Source organism: Solenopsis invicta, chromosome 14, assembly GCF_016802725.1.
Source record: "Solenopsis invicta isolate M01_SB chromosome 14, UNIL_Sinv_3.0, whole genome shotgun sequence".
In the NCBI taxonomy this organism is placed as follows: Eukaryota; Metazoa; Arthropoda; class Insecta; order Hymenoptera; family Formicidae; genus Solenopsis; species Solenopsis invicta.
The window spans coordinates 5,494,213-5,514,491 of NC_052677.1; the positions used below are offsets into that span (position 1 = coordinate 5,494,213).

At 30.8% G+C, this 20,279-nt stretch overlaps 1 protein-coding gene and 1 long non-coding RNA gene across 3 annotated transcripts in view; one reads left to right on the forward strand and one right to left on the reverse strand.

Annotated features, from left to right (window-relative positions):
* Positions 1-20,279, forward strand: part of LOC105194044 (piwi-like protein Siwi) — a 96,428-nt gene that overhangs the window by 54,721 nt on the left and 21,428 nt on the right. The gene's annotated exons all lie outside the window — the stretch shown is intronic.
* Positions 14,090-16,250, reverse strand: LOC113005703. The gene is made up of 2 exons (XR_005576390.1): positions 15,896-16,250; positions 14,090-14,689 (listed from the first exon to the last, which is right to left on the reverse strand). It is a non-coding gene; the product is annotated as an uncharacterized LOC113005703 (long non-coding RNA).

Consider the following 20,279-nt stretch of genomic DNA (forward strand, 5'->3'; position numbering starts at 1 on the left):
AAAAAAATGACGGTTTACAAAGAAAGATAGTAACTTATTTTTATTTTCATTTTTTGATGAATTATCCTCAAACATAGATAAGAAAGGTAATTAAAAAATATTAACAATGTTACATTATATGACGATGTTATATTAATTTCCATGGCGAATGGAGCATTCGCAATAATGTTATCCCCCCCCCTTTTTTTAAATAATTATAAAATTATGTAATTGTACGCTTTCTTTTTCTCTCTCTCTCTCTCTCTCTCTCTCTCTCTCTCTCTCTTATTTATAAAATCGTTTATTTAGTTTAAAAAGAGTTTTCTGTTTCCTATTAAAAAACTCACTTTATCCAAAACTAAATGTTTTGCTGTAGGCAGTTTCCAATCAGGTAGTTTTTTTCTCTGATATTAAAGACACAATAACATTGAATTTATTTTTTATAATGTACATTAATGTTTCAAATTACAAATAATCCAATTTTTACTCTAAACTTTTATTTTTACTTTTTTGAAATTTCCAGTTTTCTAACAATCTGTACATACGAGGTGTGTTCAAAAAGTATCGCGAATTTTGTGTTTTTTCAAAAATTATTTATTTATTCATGAATATCTATTTTGTCCCCTTCAAAGTAATCCCCATGAGATATTATACACTTGTGCCAACGGTTTTTCCAATCTTCGAAGCACTTCAAAAAATCATTTTTTTTTATCTTGTTCAGCTCCTCCTTCGATGCCGTCTTTATCTCGTCAAGCGTAGCGTAACGTCGTCCTTTCATGGGCCTCTTCAGTTTAGGGAACAAGAAAAAGTCACAGGGGGCCAGATCTGGGGAATACGGTGGCTGCGGCATCATTAGTGTGTTGTTTTTGGCCAAAAAGTCGCGCACAAGCAACGATGTGTGAGCAGGGGCGTTTGGTACGAATTTCGCGGCGACCCGTCTCATGCCCAAATCATTGATAAAAATCGAATGGCACGAGCCAATCGATATGTTTAGGTCCTCAGTAACTTCTCTAACGGTGATTCGACGATTGGCCAATACCATTTTCTCCACTTCATTAATTTTTTCGTCTGTTGTTGAAGTGCTCGGGCGTCCGGCACGCTCTTCGTCGTTCACATCTTCTCGGCCTTCTGAGAACATTTCGTACCACCGATAAACGTTGCTTCGGTCCAAGGTAGCTTCTCCGTATGCCACAGTCAACATTCGGAATGCATCCGCGCACTTAATTTCGTTTTTCACACAAAATTTGATACAGGTTCTTTGATCCATTTTTTTGAATAGGTAAAAATCGAAGACGATCCAAAACACGTGCAAGCAAAGCAGCTGTCAACAATTAAGTGAACATTCAAAATGGCCGAGCTTGTCGGCATAAGTGAGAGACATGAGTACCAACATAACGCCACAAAAAGATCGAAATTCGAATATACGTAACCCGCGAAAATTCAAAATTCGCGATACTTTTTGAACACACCTCGTAAGGGTGAATCTCACCTGAGGAAGCATTTTTAATGCTGGCAACTTTGAGGGTAATGGCGCACCAAGTCCACAAACCAAGAGAATTGTCGAGAAAATACACAAATTTTTTTCTTAAACTCTAGCGCCATTATGCCACAACTTTGAAAATTGGCCCGGGTAATTTTAATCCAGTGTATACACTGAGAGTTAAAATTTCATGAAAAAGAATAAATTTATTTTAAAACTACATTATAAAATTTTATATTATTTGGACTTTAGAATAAAATTTTTAAATAATCCGGAAGTTTTTGGGAAAATCTTACAAAATTTGAATAAACATGTTTAAATTTCTTTGATTATTTCTTCTTGACATACAAAATGGTCATGACAATCAGTTACCGATAATTATGGCACGTACATTTCTTTTATAGCTAATAACTTAATATTAATTTCTTTTTGTTGACATTTTCAAGGCATGAGTCGCAACCTATTAATGGATGTGTCAATTTTTACCTCGCTTAACATAGATCTTAATATAGATAAATAAAAATTATTTATCTATGTTGGGAATCAAAATTAATAAATTCTTAAATAATTACTAACAAAAAGTGCATTTTTAAAATTTTTATATTTTATGTTTTGAGAATTAGGTGGGCTACTGCCTGGAAAAATGAAGAAAATTTGTCATTTTCAAGGATTTTGTTTTTATTTGTGAGAATAATGGATTTTCATGGAATTTTATTAGTACTCAGGAAAATTTGGGGAATTTTTACTTTTAAATTTCAATTTTATTTCTTTCCTTGAGAAAATTTATTTCTTACATTTTTTGTATCCAGATTAAAAGTTGAAGTAGCTTATGAAATCGTATTAAAGGGTATGTAGAGGGAATCCTTGCAATTTTTTGTATTTTGCGAAAAGTTTCTTAGTGAAAAGATTGTAGTAAAAAAGCTTTTATAAAATTTTGAACGCTTGCTATGTAAACACGGAATGATATAATATGCTTGATTGAGATGGAGGGGGAGGGGATTAAAATTTTCCCTTTTGATATGATTGACCAACTTTATTATTAGTCAACTAGAATTCGAGCAGCTCGGCAGCTAAGTTTTTTAGAGCCTGTCGGACTTATATTGTGTGAGTGTAACTTTTTTGTGAGCAGAATAGAATATAAATTTATTTGATCTCCTTAGAGCTACAAATCTTAACATTACAATCCTTACTTCTAACTTATGTCTATCTTACTTGTATCTTAAGCTAACTTCTCTTTTTATACCTACATACGCGCACACACATGCCTGAGACTTTCGTTTCCGTCGCAATTAAAATTCTGTTTATATTTTTTATTCTAAATTTTGACCGATTTTGGGCAAATGCTAGAGAAGAATGGGGGGAGAGGGATGGGGCGTCTTCCCCCTCTCTCTCCCCCATCCTTCCCAAGCATTCTTTCCATGATCTCTCCCCAATTTCCACATTTTTCCCATACATGTTCTCATGATTTCACCTCCATTCCGCATATCTTCTATTTTCTGTTTTTCTCACTTGCCCAATAGTTTTTCTTCCTCATTCCCTTCCCTAATCTGTATCTAGCTATTCTTTTTCAACTACTTTTAGCCCACCCATTCCTTAAATATTCTGGTATTTTCTCCCCTTTTATTTTCTGATACCATTTGTCCCCCGTCGATTTTTTTATCCTTTCCCATCTTTACTTTTTTTTGTCTCCCAATTCCCCCTCTCCCTACAAAAGTTAAACACGCCCTCCTTTTTCAACTTTTTTGTGAGTAATTTTATATTTAAAAAAAAACCGGACAAAACACGTTTGAAAACAGGTCCGTTTGCGTATGTTACTCGCATATACTCTGGGTGCTTTCCAGCTGTGTAAACAGGTGACATTGTGTAGCACAGGATACAGACCGTAGTATTAATGCCTGGGTCACTGATTTTAGGGATCATGTTACTTTTTTGGTTATTTTTACGTTCATGACTTAATGCCACGCACAGAACATGTACGCGGCATTCGGTCATAAACGTAAAAATTAACCAAGACAAAAACGTGGTTTCTAAAATCGGTGACCCAGGCATTAATGCAGTCTGTACAACCCAGAGCTTTTTAGTTATGACAAAATTGCTAAAATGCTGTGTAGCTTGTTTTGTGTCGCTCATAGATATTTTTATATTTGGTATCACTGGAGCAGATGACGTTTTTTTTTTTAACGAACAATCTTAATCTCAGTTTTTGCGCAATTTTGAACGATGTCAACTGACCGATATTTATCCGTGGGAGGTTGAATATGTTCATTTTCGACAGAAACAGTGTTGGAATTACGAGTCGACACTATGTAATACAGTGTATGACTGTGTTCCGCTGCTGGAAAGCAACTCTGTCTAAAGTTAGAATACTTTATAGTGTTGTAGAGAAGGAGGCTTCTGCGTGGGGTCTAAAATATATTATAAAACACATTAATGTTTAAACATCTTAAGTTAATCAAAAATACTTCATTTTTCTTATTACATAATTATATTTTTTTAAATCACAATGCCACGATTTTTTTGAAAGTATGATTTTTTAGATTTAAAACGCGATATTAGAAAGTCCTTAAAAGTTTTTTGTTGTAATGATTTTTTGAAAAGTGGATTTTTGACAAATTTTTTCATTTTTTTATGATTTTTTTTGGTATAATTTTACAATAAATTATTTTTTGGCATTGCCGATTATGTAGTTACATTTTTGACAAGGGACATGTCACGGGTGTCCGGCGCCGATTTGATTCCTGAAATATGTTGTTAAACACGAAAATCTAACAATAAGAGACCCTCTTTTTTTTTTTATATCGGCGAAATCTCATGTTTAGAGAGTGAAATATTTCTTTGGAAAAAAAACGATATTTTTTTTGGAGGCTAATATCGTCGAAAATAGAAGACAAAAAAAATTTTTTAAACAAAAGTACGGTTTAAAGAGTACTTTAAAGTTGTAAAAAAAACTTTTTTGTTTAACAAAATACTCTCACCACTCAAAGTTTTTTTCATATTTTTTTCAGTCAAATTAAAGGTTTTTTTTTAACCATATATAATAAAATTTGAAAATTTTGAGAAAAAACTTTAGAGATGGGGGTATTTTGTTGAATCAAACAAAATAGTACATTATGTACTTTGGAACCGAGCCTTGCCGTTCTCGATTGAGAACGGTGTTTTTAGTACGAAGCGTAGCTATGCGCGCTTCGCGAAGTAAACTCAACTCTTTGGAATATGCGCACAACACATTCTGCGTTGTCGCCGTTGTTTTATGTCGCCGCTGCTTTTTATACCCGTTAAACGCCGAATATGCCGCGTCGTATTTGTTACGTGAGACTTTTGGCAAGGTGTTGATGCATTATTGGCCAATTCAACAAGCTCCGACGGCGTGCATTACATCAATTCTTCCATTTCTTCGTTCTTTATCTTCACATGCTTGAAAACGTACAATTTTTACAGGCTTTGATATGTGGCTTTCGATCCTACTACCTGTTTCAGTTACTGGTTATGAGAGCTCACAAGAAGTAGGCAAGAACTGTAAAATGCCAAATGAGATAAGTCATAGCTCATTCGAAAGGGGAAAACAAGTATATTAATAGTGTAAAAGGGTTAGCGTGAATGGGCCTTACTTTTTAAGAAAATCGCAATTAAAGTTTAACTTGGACGTTTCTACGTTAAATACTAGAATCTTAAACTACCATCCAAGATAGCGTCGTGGCTAAAAAGGCTAGATGCTAGCGTTACTAATTTCTCTCTACGGTGGACCGGGTTCGAATTTCCGAATTTTTTTTCCCTTTTTTAACCTTTTGCTATTATATTTTACAATTACACTATTTTTATTATTTTTTAAATTAATCTTGACGCGGTCAAAGATATTTATATGTACAATGAAATTTTCCGAGATGACAAAAATAAGCCGACGTGTTTACAAATTATACCGTATAAAGGAATTTCGATCTGTCAGTCTTATTTATGTTTTAAATGTTGTTACCTCGATTTTCACAATATTGTACAATGTGCAAGTTTTATAACAGATTTTATTAATATATAAATAATTTTAATCACAAAACAGTCATAGTAATTTTAACTTGTTAATATATTATTTCAATTGTTTTGTTCAACTTACGCACATGGATATTATTATATTTATTAATTATTTCTTTTTTATTATTTATTTATTTACTTATTTACTTTCATACGTTTATTTGCGTGTTTATCTCAAAATTTGGATTAAAAGCTTGTCAATTAGGATTTCTGTAATTCGCGGTGATACTTGAGATATCAACATGAAAAATGTTAGACATATTAATATAGTTATCTATAATTTATTAAAATGTACTAGTTTTTAACAAGTTTACTGATGAAAGCTCTGTGTAGCATGAGAAACATGTTTGACAAATAAAATGTTTTTTAAAGTATATCATTTACTCATAACTAATTTATTATGGTATTATAACTTATAATATTGTAGAAACTCTTAAAGTGTATTATTTTTCAAAATAGATCTGTTAAGGCCTTTTATAAATAATTTTATTATAATAATTTATAAAATATTTGTATTAATTTTTAATTAATACAAATTTTATTATATGTAATTACATTATTAATTAATTTAAAAGAATAATAAAAATAACGTAATTGTAAAATATAATAGCAAAAGACTTAAAAAAAATGATGCTTTTTTGAAGATTCGAACCCGGTCCACCACGGTGGAAAATTAGTAACGCTAGCATCTAGTCACGATACTATCTTGGATGGTGGTTTAAGATTCTAGTACTTAACGTACAAACGTCCCAATGTTAAACTTTAATTGCGATTTTCTTAAAAAGTAAGGCCCATTTACGCTAACCCTTTTACACTGTTAATATACTTCTTCCCCCCTTTTGAATGAGCTATGACTTATCTCATTTTACAGTTCTTGCACTTACTCCTTGTCAGTGTACTATCTTTGCTCATGCATTCGACTCTACGCTCAGCGCATGCGTCACGAAACGGTCACAGTTTCTTGACAAAAGTGCGCATGCGGAACCGTACGAAAATATCGATTTTGCCCATTTTGCCGTCCACGGACGACAATATCTCCCACCCCAAAGATTGCTCATTTACGGCCATGTTACCAATTGTCCTGCAATGTCGCGAAAAACGTGCTTTCTTTGCATAAATAATTTTTTCTTCACAACTTTAAATTACTCTTTAAACCGTAAAATTTTTGTAAAAAAAATTTTGTTTTCAATTTTTGACGATATTTGCCCCGAAAGAGAATTTTTTTTTTAAGGGTTGTTTTATCTTCTAAACATAAAATAAAAAAATATGGACCTTTTAGATTTTCGTGTTTAACAACATATTTCAAGGAGAATCAAATTGGCGCCGGACACCCGTGACATTTCTCTTGTAAGATTCTAAACTTTCATTTAAAAAAAAAGTTGAAAAGCATTGGCTGAAATCCCAAAATTATAGCTTTTTAAAATCAAGTGGGGTTAACTAGACCGGAAAATGTGTTAACATAGTTTTCCAGATTCGTTGTGTTCAAGGGTTAGGAATCTGTTTAGTTTCATGTATAATATTTTGTTCCAAAATTACTTAAAATTGAAAATTAGTTTCAATTTTTAAAAATATTGAAATACAAAATATAATAGAAATAAAACTAAAAGATATATTTAAAGCATTATTTTTCTTTTTTAATATATATTTTTAAAAACTACAATTTTTTTATCGATATACTAACTAAACCATATTAAATATATTTAACTTTTAGCTTAATATGCTTTTTGCAAAATGCGAGAAAATTGTAACTGTTCTCGATTTTATGAACAGTGTATGTATAGGCCGTGGTCTGATTCGCGCTCAAACTGCTATTGGTTTCAATCTAGTCTTACTTATGCCTAATGAACAATAACGTTAAAATGATGCCAATAGCGTTTCGAATGCGAATCGTACCGCCGCCATAGACTCACTATACATAAATATGTATTTTCTTTAACCCTTAAACACATAAGTGGGTCTGAAGAATATGAAGTTTTAACACTTGCTATGTGAAGACGAATGAGATAGGAAGTTTGGACCAGAACGTAAAAAAAGTTTGAAATCTTTTTCTATTGATATGTTTGATCAACTTTTTTGGTCAACTAGAATTCGAACAGCACGGCAGCAAAGTTTTGTTAGGGTCAATGCGACTCATATAGTGTGTGAATAAAACTTTTTTATGAGTAATTTTATGTTGAAAGGTTGGACAAAGTATGTTCAAACAGGTCCGTTCGCGTATGTTACTTTGTTTAAAGTTAAAATGCTATAGTGCCGTGAAAGAGAGGATTTTTGCGTAGGGTCCGAAATATATTATAGAACACATCAATTTTCAATTTTAGACACTTTTAGTTTATGAAAAATACTTTATATTTGCCTTGTTACGTAAATATATTTTTTAATAGAAATGGCAGTGACGTAATTTTTTTTGAAAGTATGACTTTTTAGATTTAAAACGCCGAATTGTAAAGTCTTTAAAAGTTTTTTGTTTCAAAGATATGATTTTTTTGAAAAAAGTGGATTTTTAGATACCCAAAAATACCTCATTCTTCTTCTTAGATAATACTATTTTTTAAAAGGAATGACAATGCCATCATTTTTTTTAATATGATACTCTTTAGCTTTAAAATGCCGTATTTGAAAGTCCTTAAAAGTTTTTTATTGTGGAGATCTTTAAGGGGAAAGGGGATTTTTGAATAATTTTTAATTTTTGCTTAATGGTGTTTCTTTTATAACTTAACAATAAGTAATTTCTCGGAAATATCGATTATGCGGTCACATTTCTGAGATTCTTCTTTAATATAAAAAAAAATGATTGTTGAAAAATGTTGATTAGAACCAAAGTTATAACTTCTCAAAGTTAAAAAGAGTCTCCCAGACCGAAAATGTGTTTACGTATTTTATGGGATCGATGTGTTTAAGGGTTAAAAAAAGCTCATAATGTTTTAATGGATAAAAAAGCAAAGTTTGGATAAAAATTGTTTTATAAAAATTATATTAAATAATTATAATTTTTTTTTTTCAAGAATTTATATTTTACTACAGTAATAAATATGAAAGTTCTTTATGTCTGGCAATATATTTATTGTTCTCTTGAAGAAAGGGATCGTTAGTGACACATTTTTGGGTTTGGAAGACTTTTTCAACTTTGAGAAGCTATAACTTTGATTACAATCAATATTTTTCTATGATTTTTTTTTTTAAACCAAAGTTTAAAATCTCAGGAGTGTGACTGCACAATCGGCATTGCCGAAAAATAATTTATTGTGGAGTTATAAAAGCAAAACCATTAAGCAAAAATGAGAAATAGGTCGAAAATCATATCTTTGCAACAAAAAACGTTTAAGGATTTTCAAATACGGCGTTTTAAAGCTAAAAAAATCACACTTTCAAAATAAAATTTGGCAAAGTCATTTTTTTTATAAAGTATAATTGTGTAACATGGAGAATATGAGGTATTTTTGGGCATCTAAACATCCATTTAAAAAAAAAATCATTGCAACAAAAAACTTTGAAGAACTTTACAATACGGCGTTTTAAAGCTAAAAATTCATACTTAAAAAAAGAATTATATCATTGTCATTTCTATTAAAAATGTACTTGTAACAAGGGGAATATGAGGTATTTTTGATTAAATTGTGTTTGAAATTGAAAATTGATGTATTTCATGATATATTTCGGAAAAACTCCCTTTTCTACAGCATTTTATAGTATTCCAATTTTAGACAGAGTATATGCAAGTAACATCCGCAAACCTGTTTGAACGTATTTTGTCCAGCTTTTTTATGTAAAATACTCACAAAAAAAGTTTCATTTACACACTATATGGGTCGCATTGACCCTAACAAAACTGCTGCCGTGCCGTTTGAATTCTAGTTGACCAAAAAAGTTGATCAACTATATCAATCGAAAGAGGAGATTTCAAACTTTTTTTATGTCTTGGTCCGAACCTCTTATCTCATTCCGTCTTCATATAGCAAGCGTTCAAAACTTTATATGGGGTTTCTCAGATCCACTTACGTGTTTAAGGGTTAAAAGAGTGAAATCATCTTTTGAAAAAAAATGTAGGTTATTTTTCTATAGAATAAATGTCAAAACGACGAAAAATATAAAAGAAGGATAAAGCCAAGTTTGGGTCCTTTTTTTAGCCCTTGAAAGTAAACTATGTTTGAATGGATCTATAGTTTTTCACACTGATTCCAATATGTAGGCCTTTACTTGATGCCATGCTGTTTCAAAGAAAATGGGCTTCAAAAAGTCAATTCCGTGAGAACTGTAATTTTCAATTCTTATAATTCGAAAAGTACTTAAGGAAAAATAGCTTTCTTATAGTGTTTTGAAAAGTTCTCGAGATCGACTACAAGAAAATGCTACAAAAAATATAGAGTGTTAGAAGTATCAATACCTTTTAATATTTTGGAAATTATTAAAATCATTTTCAAATTGAATAGAAACTCTTATTTTTTTAGTTGATCTCGAGAACTCTATCAATTCATCCAAACACCGAGTTTACTTTCGAGAGCTAAAAGAAGAGGCTAAATGTCTATAAAATTTGGCAATCTTTAAACTAAAGTAATATCTCTTTTTATTTTTACAAAGTTGCATATAAAAGTCTTGAAAAATTCTCTTTTTTTCTTCTCTCTTTCTCCTCCTCCCCTTTTTTGTTACTCCTATCATTAACTCTTAAAATTGAGTTTTTGTATTTTGTAAAATTTGAAAGTATTTCTAATCTGTTTTCATACACATAACCAATTTATCTGTTTAAAAAAATTCTTTGAATTTTTAAAATTTATTATATTTGATTATTAAAATGATTTCTTGAAACGATATTTAATTATTAACATATAGTTTTCAGGCAGCTTTCAATTACTTAAGTCAGACAATATGTACTTACGATTGTAATAATATATTTTAAGTACATACTGTGTTTCTGTACATATTTATGTATTTATTTGTTTGTTTTAATTAGATAATAATGTTTAATTTTGATATTAATATTTTTGTTTAATTATTGTTTAGTCTTTTAGTTTTTTGTTTCATCTTTATTTTATTATATTTAATAACAATATATTATTACTTTATCTAATAAACTTTACCAAAAATACAGGGTAATTCAGAATAACCCGTTGTTCTTCAAGAGATGTATTCTTGGTCGAATTCTAAGATGATTTTTTCTTTGGCAAAAATTTGGCAGATGCTTAGATTTTAAAATATAAGCCGATTAAGTTAACGTATCACGGGTCGTATACAGATGGTACGCAGAGGCGGCGCACTCGCCGTCACGCGCGGATATGTCGTAAGGCGCCTGCTCGCGCACCTGAAACAACACAAGAGTCCCCTCCCCCCCTTCTCTGTGTGCGTGCGTGCGTGTGTGACAAGAAAAGTACTATTGTTTCTAAAAACTCGAGATGTAAATACTTTTGTAGATTTTGTGTAATTCTTTGTTTGATTCTTTGACTGTACAAAGAGTTTGGCACTTTTCTTATCAAATTATTAAAATCAAGACGTAAAATAATTACATTTTTAAGTTAAATATTTCATTGGTGTGTTGTATCAGCTGAATGCAGCAGGCGCCTCACGACACACCCGCGCGTAACGATGAGTGCGCCGCTCCTGCGTACTATCTGTATTCGACTTATGATACGATAACTTAATCGGCTTATATTTCAAAATCTAAGCGTCTATCAAATTTTTGCCAAAGGAAAAATCATCTTAAAATTCGACCAGGAATACGTCCCTTGAAGGACAATGGGTTATTCTGAATCATCCTGTATATTAGACTGGTGTTCCGTCGTTCAAGTCTCTTTTTGCTTTTTCTTTATAAACTTTTCAATCGTACTATGAAAAGATGTTATCTGTTAGGCTAATCCAAAGTAAATCGTAGTAAATAAAAGTAGTTTTTCTTAAATGGTTTTAATCACTTTAAAAACTTGAAAAAGAAAGTATTATTTTGGTTACTATTTTATGCTAGAAAAGTAACTTTTTGTCACTGCTTTACTTTTTTTGGATCACTGACTTAATGATAATATTGAAATCTTTATTATATATAAATTTATTTTAAGACTGCATTAAATAATTTTCTAATTTTATCGGAAATTTTGATTAAAATTTTGTGAAAATTTAATGAATTCTAAGCAATTAATTTACAAAATTACATACAATAAAAAATTACAAAGTAGGAGAATTAAAGCGATGTAAATAATCAATTTATCTATCCTGTTTTTTCATTTCTAAAGCTAGATGAGTTACAGATGTTTATTTAAAAAATGGGATGTGATTTATATAAGTTTGAAAGAAATGTGACTTTAGTGCAGAGTTTCGTAATGTATACATTCAAACTAGATTTACGAATTTAAACTAGATACGCAATTCGTAATAGTTACCATACAGGGTTTATCCGAAAAAATCGGGAAAATCTGAAATTTTCAAAGAAATTCTTTTCTTTTTACTCGTCATGGATTTTATTGATACTTGGAGAATATGTTGGAATTTTACTTTTCAACTTAAATTCTCTTTTTCTGTGACAAAATTGTTTCTTTAAGCATTTTTTTAAATACAAATATCGGTAATTGGTTAGCAATAAATAATGACATGTACATTTATGTACATTTTCTATGATTTGCGAGTTTTTATTAAAAAATTAGTAATAATAAATACAAACTACATAATTCTAAGATCACTAATTATGTAGTTTCCCCCCCCCCCAGCCAAGACGGTGTTAAATACAAAGGGATGATGTTTAAATACATAGCCGGATTTGTATATGAAATCTGCCCCTACCCCAAAATAGATTTACCATACATCAATCTGTAGCTCTCTAGGAAAGAACAATTTTCACCAAGTTTTAACCTGTTATTCTTGCTATTGCGATAGTGACAAATAAAAGCACAATTATGCAATTATATTTTTTTCTTATTTTTATTCACAAAAAGTTCTGAAAAAAATCAGTGATATTTTAGTTATTAAGATATATGTTCAGAAATTTTTGGAGATTTTTAAGATAAAAGTTTGAATTTTAAATTCAAGAAATTTAAAATTATCAATTTTTAAGTGAAATTATTTAGTGGTTGATTTTATTTATTTATTTTTTTGTTACATCTTTCCAACATTGTTTATCTCAAATTTTTTCAGATTTTTTTAAAAATAAGCGTCAATGTTAAAATATTGAAAATATTTTTTTCAAGTTTTTACGTTGAAGATTAATATTTAACCTATGAACTTTTTAATATGCTATGTGTTCTAATCTATGAACTTTTTAATATGCTATGTGTCTAATTATTAATTATATACTTTTGTAACGACCGTACTTCGCGCGCGGACGGTTGGCGGTACGGGAACGGGCGCGAAAGGTCGCCTGGAGGAACTAGACGTTGTTTTAGGTTGATATGAAACAAAACGTTTGTTCAGAACCTAAGACACGGTGAGACCTACATAAGTCTCGTACATATATGGTCGGTAGTACGCAGTACTGTCGGCGGTGAGACAATCCAAAAATCCGAAGACGCGATCGGGTGGTAATCAAAACGCGGAGCTTAACTAGTAATAAAAAAGCGCGGACGGACGTAACAATGAACTTCGGAAATCTATTTACATGATCGGTGAACGTGGTACGGAAATCTATTTACAGGCTATTTATATAGCGCACCTGCTGCGCGGTTCGCGGAACGGCGTTGGGTTCTTTTCTCAGAACCCCGGCGACCTTTCCATATAGACAAAAAGACATCATAAAGACTTCTTAAAGATGTCTTGCATGTCTTGCAAGATATCTTAATAATTGTCGTAAAGACATCTTTTAGAAGTCTTTTAGAACTCTTACGCAACAGTTTTAGACATCTTTTTGATATCTTGAGATATCTAAAAGACATCTTGAAGATATTTTTAAGACTTCTTTACGATGTCTTAAAGACATCTTGAAGATATCTTTAAGATATCTTTATGATATTTTAAAGATGTCTTGAAGATATCTTTTAGATCTCTTTAAGATATCTTTAAAAGACGCCTTGAAGATATTTTGTAGGGCTGAGTGTATTTCAAATACAAAGTACAAAATATTAGTTATATTAGTTTATTTATTACTTATATTAGTATTTGAATTACAATACAAAATACTGGCAATATTGATTTAAAATACAAAATATAAGTTGTACTTTGTATTTCAAATTAAAAGATTTCCAATATTTTGTATTTTATAATTTAAATATTAAGATTGCCAATATTTTGTATTTTGTACTTGAATTACTTTTTGCCCAGCTTTGATAATGCAGTAAGCCTTAAGCCTTAAAAAGTTGATTGATCAATTATTATAGTCAATTATTCTTCTCACATTTGATTGTAATCATCCCATGGTCTACAGGCTTATTTAAACTTTACTACACCAATTTATAATAGAATCTAAACCTAAGCATACATCGGATATAAAACACGTTTTGGACACAAAGAAACTGTTTGTAAGACAATAAAACTGTTAGATCATAATAATCACTTATATTATATAGACGTACGTAATTATTTTAGTAGTAATTACTTATTATAGTTTTTTCTCCTTACAGTAATTAATGACATTAATATTTTTTTTGTCACGCCATAATTAATTTGTATAAGGAATTTGCATTAAATTAAAGAGATAATAAATTTTGTCGTAAATATAATTTTAATAGAATTCATTATACATATTTTAAATCAATAAACTGGATAAACTAAAAATATATTTATATATCAAAATGTTACTTAGAATTATTGACTCGGTATTTTATAAATACATAATTGAACTTTTACATATAAATATAGCGTATAAAATTAATATTGCACAATGAACTAAAAATAAAAATGACTATATCTTAAAATATTACTCAGTCAGAATTATTGTCATTTTTGAAAATACTTATTGTACTATCGTAGAATACATAACAGTACATACATCACAGTAACATTGCACAATAAACAAAAAAATACATATATAAAAATATTATATAAAAATATTAGTTGTGTCATTAGTTATTGTGCTTTTTTTTTAGTAATACCGCATCTTATCACATAACAGTAACACTGTACAATAAACAAAAAAAGATAAAAATCTGTATATAAAAATATTAATCATATGTTATAGATTGTTGGCTTGTTTTTTTAAGCAATATCGCATCTTATCACCAGCATGTTGAAACCATCTTGTAATGTGTTTCTTAATCTCTGCGATACTATTAATTTTTCCATTATCTTTAGCATTAACTACACCTATAAAAAGATTAAGTATTAATATGAAATCAATAAAAATAGAAAATTGCATTTATTGTATACATAAATATATAAAATGTTCAAAAAGCCTTTCAAAAAATTGAAATTTTTCATATGTTGTAAGCAGGGATTGGCAGTAACGAGTTATTTATAACGGCATTACTGTTATAGTTACTTTTTTTGGTAACAAATTAGTAACGGCGTTAATTTTTATTTTTTGTAACTGTAACGATAACGTAGCTACAGTCTAGTAACAGTAACGAATTTAATAGTTATTTTCATTGTTACTTTTTAATTTATAATATAATTATTAATCTTCATTATTCAATCAATATTCATACTTTTTAATTTATAATATAATTTTTAATCTTCATTATTCAATCAATATTCATAGTTCGTTGTTATATTATATTTAAGATCGTTTTGATGAATAGTTGTAAAATAAACCAATCACAGAATTGTATTAGCATAAAAACGAACTTTACAGATGTTAATTTTGTTTAAAGTAAATAGTAAATTAATACCGATAAAAATATAATACTATATAAAGTAAAACATTTTCATGGTTTAATTTTTACATTACATTACAAAGTAAAATCTTCAGATAAAAGTTAAACCTTTGTGACGTAATTATTTAACTTCCTATTAAAAATATCAATAAAAAATGTATGTAGTTTATATTTAACAAATTCTATATGAATCTTATTCAGAAAATTCCATATAATTTTTGTAGTTTTATTTATTTTAAGAACTATATATATATATGCATGTATATATATATAGTTATTAAAGCATCAAAAATGTCAATATTTTTATTGATGAAATCTGTTAAGATTAGTCTATTATTCTGTTTTATGTAAGATGACTCATTATTTCATCCTATTTGAAATTCAAGGAACTTAACAAGGATAAAATGATACATGCGTATCATGCATATAAAACGGAAAATATATAAAAGAAGCTTTAGAATATCACACCAAAACCACATATTTGTTTTGTTTGAAGTTCAACCTTTGCAAAATGTCAAACAACAGTAATAGGAATACAAATAAAAGCACAGCAACAAAATCCAAAGCAAACGAATTTTATATATGTTCCTCAATCAGAAATTAGACTCGTTAATATATTAGCCTTATTTTTATTAATATTGACATTTTGTAATGAGCTTAAGCATTATTACATTTCATGATAAACCAATTTACTGACCTTTGATGAGGTTAATATAATTAAGTTGCTCTTAAACTTGATTAGCACAGTTCACTTAGTTAATTTTTAGTACTTGTAACGGATAAACAATAAACGCGTCCACATACGTTTGTTGCCCCAAACGGATCAACGGACTTCACAGCAGATTCAACCAGAGTCAACAACGACGTCAATGACGGCTACGGAACAACGTTAGGTTATAATTCTCACCATGGACATAGAAATATAGGGACAGAGAGCATTACGATGCGGGGGGAAGCTAATACTGCGGAATGTTGCGACGAGGTAAAGTGTGTCTAAGTCTGATTGGCCGTTACCGTGCGCGTGCGCAAGTGGAAGATGTCTTTTACGAGATCTCTTAAGGCTCCTGAGTACTCGCCGCGGCCATATTGAAGTCGTGACGTCAGAAGCGAGAAATTGCGTGAAATGACACGTAATTTTGTCCGACATGCCATTTGTAAATAAAGCCAATTTGGATAAAACAAACTAAGCAGATGACTTTAAAACACTTTTAAATATCGGTCACGACTATCCTTTTTCCGCCTAACAATCAGTAAATAGTTGTAAAAAGCATGTAAAGTGAAGCAATTGAAACAGGAAAACACATGGGCACGTAATTTTGTCCGACGTGCTATTTCTAAATAATGCCAATTTGGATAAAACAGACTAATCAGATGGCTTTAAAACACTTCTAAATATCGGTCACGACTATCCTTTTTTTGCCTAGCAGTCAGTAAATAGTCGTAAAAAGCACGTAAAGTGACGTCTACTTAGACAGGAAAACACACGGATAGCTATTAAAAGGAGTGAAAAATGTACTTTTATGTATAAAATTCAAAGAAACTTTACTCGCGGTCCATTTTTACGAATTTGGTAAATACGAGACAAGTCATGTTTTCACAATGAAACACATAATAACAAAATGACATGCACGATAACATTTCATCGTCAATCTGTCACGTTTCACGTGTATTAGTTCTAATTTTGTCCGCGACGAAATGTCGCTACCGTCAACGCGGAGTTCTCGCCTGAGGAGTCAGGAGCCTTAAAGATATCTTTAAGACATTTTTTAGAGATGTATGAAAGATGTCTTTTACGAGATGTCTTGAAGATATCTTTTAGACATTATTTAAAGAAGTCTTCAAGATGTTTTGTTTAAGACATCTTTTAGATGTCTTGAAGATGTCTTTTTTCAAGACATCTTTTCCAAGATGTCTTTAAGATGTCTTTTAGATGTCTCGAAGACATTAATGCTGCGAAATGTTTACTGGGTTGTTATTGTGGCCGTGAAATCAGTGTGAGACGCGGTGTGTTGTGCGGAAAGCGGAGCGCGGCGCGTACACGGATCCGTGTGTTGACTTCGGTTTTTCGCGCGGCCCGTTGCGAGGCGGTTAATTCCGCTAGTGATTGCCGGAAGACACTCCCTCACGCCAAGTGCGCTTGGTGGAGGCACGGAGCACCGTACGTGAGGTGGCGTCGGACTCGGGAGGCTTAGAGGATGGAAGTCGCCTTTTCGTCAAGTGTCTTGACAGGGCCCAAGTTTTTCTTGAGCCCGGTTTGACGAGTCGGGAAGCGGAGTCGGAATCGGTTGCGAGCTAAGTGGCTTAGCGGAGACCGAGGTGCTCGATCTCAGTAGCAACCTAGGAGCTTCTAGTCGGCGGACCGGCCAGAAACGGATAAGGTCCCTGCCTCCGGCGAACGCTGCCTTATATACCCGAAAATCGAGGTGAGAGGATGTGCGGCGTGTTACGGCGGAGCGATCCGGCGGCAGCATCCCCGCCACTCAATCTCGGGTCTCTCGCTTCGGGCTACACACGTAGAGCGTGGCTACGGACTGCGCGGGAACGAGAGCGCGTGCGCGCGGAGACGAAAGCGCGGGAGCGATCGCTCGTTCCTTCCGATGTCGTGTTTTACTAGGCGCCATGCGCCGATAATTGCCGTCCGGCGGATGTTTGGCCGGACGGCTTGGACGATTAGGCGGTCCGGGGGGGGGGTCGGAAGGCGGTTTGTTACACTTTAATTACTTAAATTTTGTTTAGATAAAAAGGTAATATAAGTTTTTTTTTGCTGATACTTTTGCATTGGTTATAGGATAAAGTCGCTTATTATAGGACAGGTTCCTAATATAAGATAATGAGGTTTCTGCTACATTAATAAACACATGTGATTGGTGTCATCATAAACTTATTACGCTTGGAATGAAATTTAATTTCTAGAAAAATCATTAGATCATGCGTGCAGTCGTTGAAGTAAAATATTTTTGAAATTGAATGTTCTCAAGATTTATTGAGACGAGTCTTTAATTCTTGTTTATTATAAAGTAAATAAATATTTAGTAATAAATTCTGCATGTAGTGATAAAGTTGCATTAATAGAAAAGTATGGAATGTAATAATTTGCTTAATTATAAGTATTAGATTTGATGATCATGAAACTGTAAAACATGGACCTATTAATAGACACTAAAAATCCATATTTGTTATTGCACATTCTGACTTCGAGAGCTTTCCAAAATGCTGTAATAAAGTTTTTTTATTGAGAACTTTTAAATTATGAAGCTTGAAATTTATGGTTCTCAACATTAGCACTGATAATTTAAAATATTTCGAAGAAAATAGATTTTGGAGAAAAACGTTACATAAAAAGTTTTTGAATATTGAAAGAGCTATTTGAGTGGTCAACTAGATTTTGAGTCTAGAGCCTAATTTAAACTTACAAGGGGGGGACTAGGTGAGAGACCCTGGGATTTTGATCCCAATTTTTTTAGTTATTTTGGAGACGAAAAAAAAGTTTACGTCTCCGGCGTTTCATCGAATAGGCCTTAGTTTCGAAATAATAAATTTGTGAAAATTGCCCATACCGCGGCGCGCCATATGAGCCTTCCCGGTAACTATTCTCGCAACCAGTGCAGTTGGCTCCGTGCGTTGGGTGCTTGCTTCGCAATCGTAAGATCCGGGTTCGCTCCCGGATGCGGGTTCCCTTTTTTTTTTTTTTTTTTTTTTTTTTTTTTTTTTTTTTATGTATTTTGATGATATTAATATAGTATGCAAATTTTTAAAATTGAAAATTTTATTTAATATCATTTTCTAAACTTCAATTTAAATTTAATTTGAAGGGAATTTGAATTCAAGTAGTAATATTTAAAATAATAAATAGGTAAAAATAATAATATATAAGTAAAATCTGCAATACTTAAATAATTAACTTTTGTAATAAAAATATTTACATTCACATTCACAATCAGATGTTTGTTTATTATTCTTCTTTTACGATTAATTATTAGAATTTTTAAATACTGTTAATATTATTTTCAATTAAATTTTAATTTAAACAATTTGAAATTTTAGATACGTTGCCTTTATATGTTGTCCATTTCAAATAACTTATATATTATTATTATTATTACCTATTTATTATTTCAAATATTATTACTTGAATTCAAATTCCCTTCAAATTAAATTTAAATTGAAGTTTAGAAAAAGATATTAAATTTTCTATTTTAGAAATTTTGCACTATATTAATATCATCAAGATAAATAAATACATTTATTAAAAAAAAAAATATTCCACACATCCGGGAGCGAACCTGGATCTTACGATTGTGAAGCAAGCACCTAACGCACGGAGTCTACTGCACTGGTTGCGAGAACAGTTACCGGGAAGGCTCATATGGCGCGCCGCGGTATGGCCAATTTTTACAAATTTATTATTTCGAAACTAAGGCTTATTCGATAAAACGCCGGGAGACATAAACTTTTTTTTTGTCTCCAGAATAACTAACAAAATTGGGATCAAAATTCCAGGGTTTCTCACCTGGTTTTCCCCTTGTTAGTGAGGTCCAAATCGATAACTCATTTCATATAAAAAACCTTTGTATCTTAGGAACTTTTTTTCGAATTAGCAAAATTGACTATTTTGATAAAAAATGTCATAAACATAATTATTATCGATTGCTAACTTTTGGCAATGAAACTTAAATTATTTATTATAATTTAGATATAAAATTAGGTGTTAATGGTATAAATTAACTAAATTATAAGCCTTTAAAAAAAGGTATAATAAGCAATTTCATATGAGAAGTATTTCCTCAATGCAAAAATTTCAACAAAAGAAGACTATTATATTATCTTTTTATATGAACAAAATTTAAGTTATTGAAGTATACAATTAATAATTAAATACATAAAATAGCATATTAGAAAGTTTATAAATAATATTAAATTAATCTTTTATGTAAAAACTTAAAAAATTATATTTTTAATATTTCAATATTGACGATTATTTTTAAAAAATCTGAAAAAAATTGAGGTAAATAATGTTAGAAAGAATGTTGTAACAAAAAAAATGAAATCAGTTACTTTAATAATTTCACTTAGAAATTAAC